Below are 9,667 nucleotides of genomic sequence, written 5' to 3' on the forward strand. Positions count from 1 at the left end.
ATGAGTAGAGGGAGGCTGTTTAAGTAGACCGCCCTGTTAGTGAATGTACTGTGATAGGCGAACATCACTCAGCTCAGCCATTAGCTGATTCAGCCGGAGCGCTTGACGCTCGTGGCCTGCCAGAACTACGCGATGCTCCATTTGTGATGCCTCTGTAATTATTTGGGTCAAATTTGTCACCATTTTTAAAAATTGGGGTAATATGACCTTCATTCCACATCTCAGGAAAGCGTCCTTCTTTCAGAACTAAGTTGAACAACTTAAGAATGGCTTCTCTGAGCTTAGGACTACTGTGTTTCAGCATTTCATTACATATGCCATCTGGTCTACATGTCTTTTTAGTTTTAAGTGTCTTTATTTTTTCATTTAGTGCAAATATAGATATAGGGGTTTCCAATTGGTTTAGCTGATTTTTTACTGATGATTCTAGATTGTATAGTTTCTCAATCACTGATTTTTGGTTTTGGGATTGAGTTCACTCTGTTGGGCTCTGTATAAGTTTTCAAAATTATGTTTCCAAATATTTCCATAATTAATGGTCATGTGTTTTTCTTCCTTAGAGGTGTCCAGTTTCCCAGAAAGAATTTTGGTTGATAGCCTCTTCTGTTTCATTTAACTTATTTGACATATAATTAGCTTTCTTTCTTCTAATTAAGGTTTTGTATTGGTTGAGTGTCTGTTGATATATGAAACGCGTCTCTTTGTTTGTAGGGTCTCTGTGCTTTTTATTTGATAATATTCGTAGATCTTTTTTTGATGATCGACGTTCTTTGTCAAACAATTTTTTTAAAATACTTTTTTCTTATTTTCTTTGTAAATGTTTACTTTTTTCAAATTTGATTTCCTAGCCAATTCAGTGAATATTTGCGTTAATATATTTGTTGCTGAATTGATACAGCTTTTTTCTTCATCAAATTTGGTGTTTCAGCATGTTTTCAGCATGGAGACTGTTGAGTGCTGCCTCATATTGAACAGGACTGTCTTCTCTCCAGATGAATCTTGTTGGGAGAGGAAACAGTTTAGGCACCAACTTGGAAGGTAAAGGTTGGTTCACTGCCTTTTTTAGATTGAGTACAATCTGGCAGTGGTCTGACAAGGGCAGTTGTGGCATTACCATGAAATAATTGATGTTATCAGGATCTTTATCTGTTATAACATAGTCTACTGTACTACTACCAAGAGATGAACAGTAGGTAAATCTACCCAGAGAGTCACCCTTTGTTCTGCCATTAACTATGTACAGATCCAGGCCTTTACAAAGTTGTAGCACCCGCTGCTATTCACCATGCAGTCATAACTCTGTCTTGTGTTCAGAAATGTATGCCTGGAAATCTCTGTGTTATACACATATTTATCTCCCATTGAATCAATGTAATGCACTTCTTTCCCAGTTCTTGCATTCATATCCCCATTAGCAGCACTGATCCCATTGACTGGATTCCAGACTGTAATGTCTGGAAGATATCTCCACAGTGTGATGTTCTGTGCAAGGACCCAAACGCAGACCAGGGAAATCCAAAAAAACGTTGTCTTTATTCAGTGCGAGGTTCGAAGCCAGGTAATCAGAGAAAGGACGGTGCCGAATCGAGTTTCCAAAAGAATAGTGAAAAACAGGCAAAAAATCAAAAAACCAGAAGATCAGAGCGGCAAAGGTACAAAGGGACAGGCAAAAGAGAAGTCAAAGCAAAGCAAAGGTCAAACCAGAAGCAAACAAACCAAAAGGGGCAGGCAAACTCGAAGTCGTACAGAAGGGGTGTCTCAGGAATCTCGATAAACAAAGGCTTACTAAATATCGGCACAATGAATTCAATCAACGTTCTGACCCTGAGCTGGTGGAAAAGACTGACATTTATACACTGGGGAAGGTAACAATCAAGGAGGGGTAAGTGAGTGAGGGCAGAGTAACAAACAACATCCAGGTGAAGAACATTAGGATAACTAATAAAATGACAGGGGACTGACAAAACGCGGACTGGAATCACATAGACAACAATGATAATAGACGGCCTGGGTTAAGCAGGTAAAAACGCGTGCAGAGAGAGAGAGGTGCAGTCAGAGCAAGAGACAGGTGCAGGCAATTGCAGAACTCAGCGTTAGAGCAGGCTAGAAAGAAAAGGGGCGGAGCTACAGCGCAGCATGGAAAAGGGGAGACTGGTTAATGTATTAGTATAGTGATCTAAACTATCAAAAACCCAAAACTAGTGTGTGTTAGTCCATTAGTAATATTCACATGTTAGTATATTAATGAGGTTAGTACTTTACAATCTATAAGTCAGTAAGGATTAGTAGAAATTAGTAAAACTAGAAATAAGTAGGAAGTAAGTAAAAACGAGACTGGAAGGAAGGGGGGGAAACCACGAAAACCCGGAACCACCCGAATAGTGAAATCACACAAATACAGGGGAGTGAAGCAGCTCAGGGAACACAGACACAGAGACAGTACTGGGGAGACAAGTGACCAGGAAATACAGACTACAACAGTACCCCCCCCCCCCCCTCCAGCTTCTTTCCTCGAGGCCGTAGCCCTCCCAGTCCACCAGGTAATGAAGGCCGCGACCCCGACGACGAACATCCGACAGCTTGTTCACGGTGTAGGCATCACCACCATCAATGAGTCGGGGGGGAGGGGGGGTCTCAGGGGCAGGGCAGAGGGGATGGGTAATGACCGGTTTTAAACGGGAAACATGAAAAGTGGGGTGAATTCTGCGCATGGTGGAGGGTAACTTTAATATAACAGCAGTGGGGCTGAGGATCTTAACAATAGGGAAGGGGCCAATAAAACGAGGAGCTAACTTATGGGACTCAACACGTAGGGGAATGTCTCTGGTGGTGAGCCAAACACGCTGTCCAACTCTGTAGGAGGGGGCTTTAGAGCGGCGGCGATCGGCCGTCACCTTCATCCTGGCACTGGCGCGAAGCAAGTTGAGGCGAGCGGTCTTCCGTGTTCTTCTGCAGCGCCGGATGAAGGCTTCAGCTGAGGGGACCCCCACCTCCTCCTCCTGACTAGGGAACAGAGGCGGCTGGTACCCTAGGCAGCACTCGAATGGAGAAAGTTTGGAAGAGGAGGTGTGTGAGTTAGGGCGGAGTAACAAACAACATCCAGGTGAAGAACATTAGGATAACTAATAAAATGACAGGGGACTGACAAAACGCGGACTGGAATCACATAGACAACAATGATAATAGACGGCCTGGGTTAAGCAGGTAAAAATGCGTGCAGAGAGAGAGAGGTGCAGTCAGAGCAAGAGACAGGTGCAGGCAATTGCAGAACTCAGCGTTAGAGCAGGCTAGAAAGAAAAGGGGCGGAGCTACAGCGCAGCATGGAAAAGGGGAGACTGGTTAATGTATTAGTATAGTGATCTAAACTATCAAAAACCCAAAACTAGTGTGTGTTAGTCCATTAGTAATATTCACATGTTAGTATATTAATGAGGTTAGTACTTTACAATCTATAAGTTAGTAAGGATTAGTAGAAATTAGTAAAACTAGAAATAAGTAGGAAGTAAGTAAAAACGAGACTGGAAGGAAGGGGGGGGAACCACGAAAACCCGGAACCACCCGAATAGTGAAATCACACAAATACAGGGGAGTGAAGCAGCTCAGGGACCACAGACACAGAGACAGTACTGGGGAGACAAGTGACCGGGAAATACAGACTACAACACACAGTAATAATGGGAGTCAGTAGGAGGGATATAAATGGCACATAGGTAAATGTCTTGGTCTGAAGTAACATTTTCTCTTTTTAACTTCAGCCAGATATGTGTTGTCGCTTTCTTCACGGGGGAAATGTCACCTAGAAAATGTTCTTTAAACCAAATGATAATTCCTCCTAAATCTCTGCCATGTTTAGTGTGAGTGGTGTTTTACTGAAGGTATACACAACTATCTGTTGTTTAGTGTGTGTGTAAATCTTCTCTACTCCATGTCTCTAACAGTATGATCATGTCTGAATTATGTACAATATTTACAAAATCAGGATCAGTGCTCTTTTCTCTAAAAGTGGAGGAGTACAGCCCCTGAATATTAAAGCTTGTGATTTTAATCCCTGAAATTGTGATTCAATTCTTCCTTTACCAGTAAATGTATGTAGGTTTTTTTTGTTTGTTTTTTCCAAAGCACTCAGCCCATCTAATTTAAAAGATTATTACATATAAATGTCAACATGTGTTTTATCTGACTAAGTTCAGTAGCAGCTTTGGTACCTCCCTTTGACACTACAGCAGCTAAGCTTTCTGTCTGTCTCTTAGGCTGGAGCCTGTCCATCTGTTCTCCAGTGTCAGGCTGCCTGGGCTGGTGGGAAGAGAGTCTGTTGTCTTAGCTTCATGTCTCCTGGTAGTTGGCCATGGACTGCAGGTCCCTGATGAAGATCTGTCTTCCCTTGTGCTTTTCTGTCCAGTGCTGTGTCTTTGAGCACTTCAGCAAGAAGTCTCATGCCCTCTCTGTGTATGTGGACATGGTCATAGAGATGCTCATGTCGGATGCTCCGGCGGTGTGCTACACGCACATAAGGGATCTGAGCACAGTTCCTTGTGACTTCCATGTTTATCTCATTGATAATCCTCTGAGGTACGTCTGTCCGAGGCAGGAGGGTAGATACGATGACCTTAGCTGTAGGATAGGTCTGTGTGGCTGTCTTCACCACAGTGGTCAGGGCCACATTAACTTTCCTTGTGCTGAGGTCATTGGTCTCTGTGGGTAAGATGATGTGGGAGGGCTCTCCCAGCGATTCCTCTGTTAGCAGGCGCAGGGCAGACTGAATGGTGGGACACCAGAGCTTCCTCACTCTTCTCCCAGGGAACAGCCGTCTCTCGTCTAGATGTTTCCAATTAGAGTCACACAGGATGACAACACGGTCCTTTCTCCGCTGTCCTCTCTGTGGGTTGTTGGTGAGAGCAGTGCTGGGCAGTGGTCTGTTCTTTGTGGTGGTGGAGCCTCTTTTTTTTAGAAGTATTATGAGAGACTGGGGAGGCTGGGGGGCTGGGGAAGAAGGTTTGGTGATGTGTGTTTGTGTGCTGGTGTTGTGGTTGTTGTGTGAGGTGGTGTCATGGTTGATCTGTGAGGGTGTTGTTTCTGTGTGGTGTGTAGTGGTAGTGGTGGTGTGTATGGGAGTGTGAGGAGGTAGATTCCTCTTCAGCTCCTCTAGCTGGTACTCCAGAGCCTGGCTGTGCTGCTCCCTCCTGAACAGTTCCTCCTTTACTCTCTTCAGCTCTCTACAGATCTCCTGGTTGGACTCTTCCAGCTGTCTGACTGTAGAGAAGAGTTGTTGGAGTTGGTCCATAGTGGGGTTTGTAGGCTGGCTGTGGATCAGGTTGAGGCTGCAGGTGGTGTCCTCTTTGAAGAGTACGTAGTCTCTCTCCAGTTCAGAGCAGGACCCTGGGGGCACATCTTCACTGTTAGGCCTCACCTCTGACTCTTGTTTGAGCTTCTGGGCCTCTGCTTTTAAAAGGAGGAATTTGGTTTGGAAGTTGTTGAGGCTGGACTCTGGCCCTTGTACCGTGACTGTTCCGTTGTGGTAGATGTTGACAGTCATCTTGAAGTCATGTTCTCCTTCCAGAGTCAGCTGTCTTCTTTTACTGATGCCTCCTTTCTTAATACAGGTCATAGCAGTACAGATAGAACTGAAGGGTGGTGGGTGAAAAACAGTAGGTTGCACCTGGTTCTCTTTTCTGTTGGCCCGCTGTAGTCAGAGAGCAGAGTCTCTGGGTGCTCTCTCAGGATCCTCTCCTTTATTGCTTTTCTGGTCTTAATACACTTGATTTGTTTAGGGTAGATTATGTCAATCTCCACTTCATTTTTGAAAAATGCCTCTGCTTAAGCCTGCTCTGGATTAGCTTGGGCCTCCATTCTGATGCTCCATCACACATTCTGATGCTAACTGCTGTTGTTGTTTTTTTAGCTGTTAGCTAGCAGTTGCCTTTCTTCTTTTGTTATTTTTATCTCTTTTCAAAATATTTTCTGTCTCTGTAACTTATAGTTCTTTGGTAAATTAACTTGATGTACTTGGAATAAAAAAAACATACATTTTCCAGTCAAAATTTAAATGTTTTGCAGGAGCTCGTTTGTTGCTGCCAGTTGCTGTCATGGTTCTGTGTTTTCCTGTCTGTGTTTCCCTTGTTGGGCCGCCAGATGGCGGCACTTCTGTTTTGTGTCCTGCTCCCCCCCTGTTAATTGTATGATTGTTTTCAATTGTCTCGTTATTCCATCATTGTTCCCACCTGTGTCTTGTTATCCCCTCCTTCTGGTTTGATTGTTTTTTGAGTTCACCTGTGTCTTGTAACCCCCTGTCAATTTAAGTTCTTTGTGCCCTGGTTCCTTGTGTTTGTTCCCAACTTGCGTTTGTGTCAGACCGTATGTACCTGCCTGTGTTTTTGACCTGTTTGTGTTTGTTTGCCCTTGTACTCTGCCTGTCTGTGTTCTGCCCTGCCTGTGTTTTTGAGTTTTTGTTGTTTTCTGTTTCATTAGATTTTTTTTGAGTTTGTGTTTTTGCCCATCGTGGCCTTGTCTGTTCCCTGCTTTTTTGCCTGTCATAAGTAAAGTCTTTGTTAATTTTCCCTTTTTGAGTTTGTGTTTTTTTCCCTCTGCGTTTGGGTCCCCCCTACCCGTTTCGTGACAGTTGCCAGGTTACCATGACTACACTACATCTCTCTCTCCCTTCTAATGTCTCTTTCTCTGCCCACCTCTCTATCATTTTTCTCCCTGCTCTCTCTCTCTCTTTTCTCCCCCCTTTCTCTATCTCTCTCCCTTTCTCCTCTCTTTCCTTCTCTCTCTCTCTCTATCCCTCTCTCAGGAGAGAGCAGCCGATGACAGTAAGGAAGTGGAGGGCGTCCAGCAGCTGCTCCTGGCTCGGACGCAGGTGAGGAGGCGCGGGGCCGCTGAACTGAAAGGGTTAAATATAACCTTGCTTCACCCACAGGAAGTAGAGCCTGTCTCACATGCACACACACACGCACACACATACACACACACGGGGGTATATGACTAAATGTACAGTGAAATACTGAACTCACTTCAGCTACCTGCTGTTAGTCTCTCCAGGTTTTTGCTCTTGGCCTACTCTCTCTCTCTCTCCTTCTTTTTTCCGTACTGTTCTCTCCTTCTCTTTATTTCTCCCTCCTGTCCCCCCTTTATATGACTCTCTCTCTCTCTCTCTGTATGTAGAGGGACTAGGCTTGGGGGGGTCGGATGTGGATGTACAGGGGATGAAAGGGAAGGAGTGTGGGGTGGAATAAGGGAGGAAGGGGATGGAAGAAAAACTGAACAGCAGAGGGAGGGTAGTGGTGGGAAAAAGAGGCCCTGTGAAAGGCGAAGCTACCCTGAGGCAGCTTTTCATTGGTCCTATGCCCGTGATTGACAGCTCTCTATATCTCCTCCCACTCTGGGGTTAGGGAAAACCAGTCATCATCACTGAGTCTCTGCACAGCTTATTCCAGGTTCCTCTTTCCTCCCTCCCTCCATCCAACTCTGCTTTCCTCCCTTCATCTCTCCTTTCCTTTCCTCTTTATCTCACTATTCCATGCCTTTCTGACCAGGAGATTTTATTGGAATTCTCAGCACTGTAATTATAATCAAGTAATGAAGGTCAGAGGTCATAGGTCAAAGCTCATAGGTGATAGTGTAAGAATATCACGTTGAAGACACTCCAAACATCTGAGTCAGTCAGTGTCTGTGCAAATATTGGTTCGGCCACGATAGCTAAAAAATACATCACACCATAAATAAAAAATCTGATTTCAAGATGCCCTTCAGAGCATGTATTTTTTAAATCATAGTTGTTTTTCCCCCCCCACATGAAAGGTTTTTTTCAGGGCATGAAAATGCCACTATCTTATTCTGAAGTGGGGGAAACTGCCCTGGTGACACAATTTATAAGAGTAGCACATACATTTGGACAAAGATTGAGCAGTTGGTTGAGTTCAGTGGCAGTTGTACACCCTTTTCCCCCGTAAGTGTCAATTCCAAGTTCATTGAATGGAATAACTGTTGTAATCCTTTATTAAAACAAAATATGTTAAAAATTGTGCAATCTCATATGAATGTACACATATAACACAGGCTGGTAACAGAGCTGGGGTTTTCGTTTGTTTTTATCAGTGCTGTACTTGAAAAATGCTCATTGTTTGCTTTGGTGATAGTCATTAAGTTGATGCCTTTTTGATGGTTATACACATAATTTTGAATATGTGAAAGGACTGCTGATTCCAGTGTTTTGCTAACTGAATACAGTACTAGCAAACAACCCCAAATACAATTTAATGCATACTGGGAAGTTATTCAGAGCATAAGAGTGAGCTTGTGTTTAATCTTGTTGATTAATCTTCAGTAATTACAATAACTGCGTATGGAGGAACCACCTGTGATCATTACATTGAATTGCACACACCTGCTGGACTGATGGACCTCAAGAAGCAAGAAAGACACAAGACACTGCCAAATTTCATTTTTATTTTATTCTTTATCAACTTCTTCATACATGTGCAATAGGGGTGAAGGGAAATGCCACTATTTGTATTTGTAACTGTATACAAACTGAATGAGCTCCACCATCACCCCTACATGAGGGACACTGAAGTCAATTATAAACAGAAAAAAAAAATTCCCAATTTAAAAAATAGTGTCCCATCTTCATTATGAGCCACTGGATGCCATAAACTTTTAATGAAATACAAACTACAGAATGTAAGGCTAATATTTGCAGTTCAGGCATTCAGCAGGCTTACACAACTTGATTTCCTCATAGCATTTACATTGCATCTGTATGGGTAGCACCGATAGCCAGAGGCTAACAAAACGCGGTGAAGCAGCAGTGAGGTCAAAGTACCCCATGAATTGTTTTTTTTTTTTTTTTTTTTACAGCACTGGTTCTCACAATGCAGTGCAAAATATGAACAGTAAACAAAAAATAAAAATACTAGAAAATAAAAACTACCTAACAAAAGGAAAAATAAAGAAAAATAATACAATGTAGCAATTTGCAAAATTTGGCTATGCCTACTGGCCCAAAGTTTGCGACGCAGGTTTAGTCAGGATTGGCTGGTGGAACTCTAAACTCATAACTTTATACTAAGTAGCTCCACCCCTGACATAAACCACCATATATTAAATCAATTAACTTAACAGCCAAACTAAAATAAATGAACAATACAAAAAACATGGTACCAATAACAGAAATAATGTATAACATAAGATCAAGGGACTTGAAATGAATTACACGCAAATTATAAATAAATAAAAAATTCCCCCCTTTGAATGTAGACTGCAGTGGTAGCTGCCATCTACCCCCGCCTACATTAACTTGGTTTGTCCTTCGCCCCCTTTGGCAGTGCATGGAGCTAAGACTCTGGAAGTGAGTAAGAGTTTACCCCCCCAGACTTAATGCTAAAGCAAGAAAAGAACGGGGGGGGGGGGGGGGGTTAGGACCCAAATGCAGACGGGGAAAAACTCAAATTCCAAAAGGTAAGAACAAAAGACTTTACTTAACAAAAAGGGAACAAAAGGCCTCGCAGGGCAACTCTTCAAACAACACAAAGGAAAACTTCAAAAACACAGGGAACCCAGGAAATCCAAAAATCCAAAAGCGCGTGGAACACAGAACATGGCAGGAACACACAGGGCAGGAACATGAGCGACCAAACACAACCAGACACAACCAAACAACCAGGGATCC

The 9,667-nt window shown here is 43.1% G+C and overlaps 1 gene segment (V, D, J or C); it reads right to left on the bottom strand.

Annotated features, from left to right (window-relative positions):
* The window catches only part of LOC118216209, a 145,739-nt gene that overhangs the window by 61,065 nt on the left and 75,007 nt on the right, over window positions 1-9,667 (bottom strand).

Source organism: Anguilla anguilla, chromosome 17, assembly GCF_013347855.1.
Source record: "Anguilla anguilla isolate fAngAng1 chromosome 17, fAngAng1.pri, whole genome shotgun sequence".
Taxonomy (NCBI): Eukaryota; Metazoa; Chordata; class Actinopteri; order Anguilliformes; family Anguillidae; genus Anguilla; species Anguilla anguilla.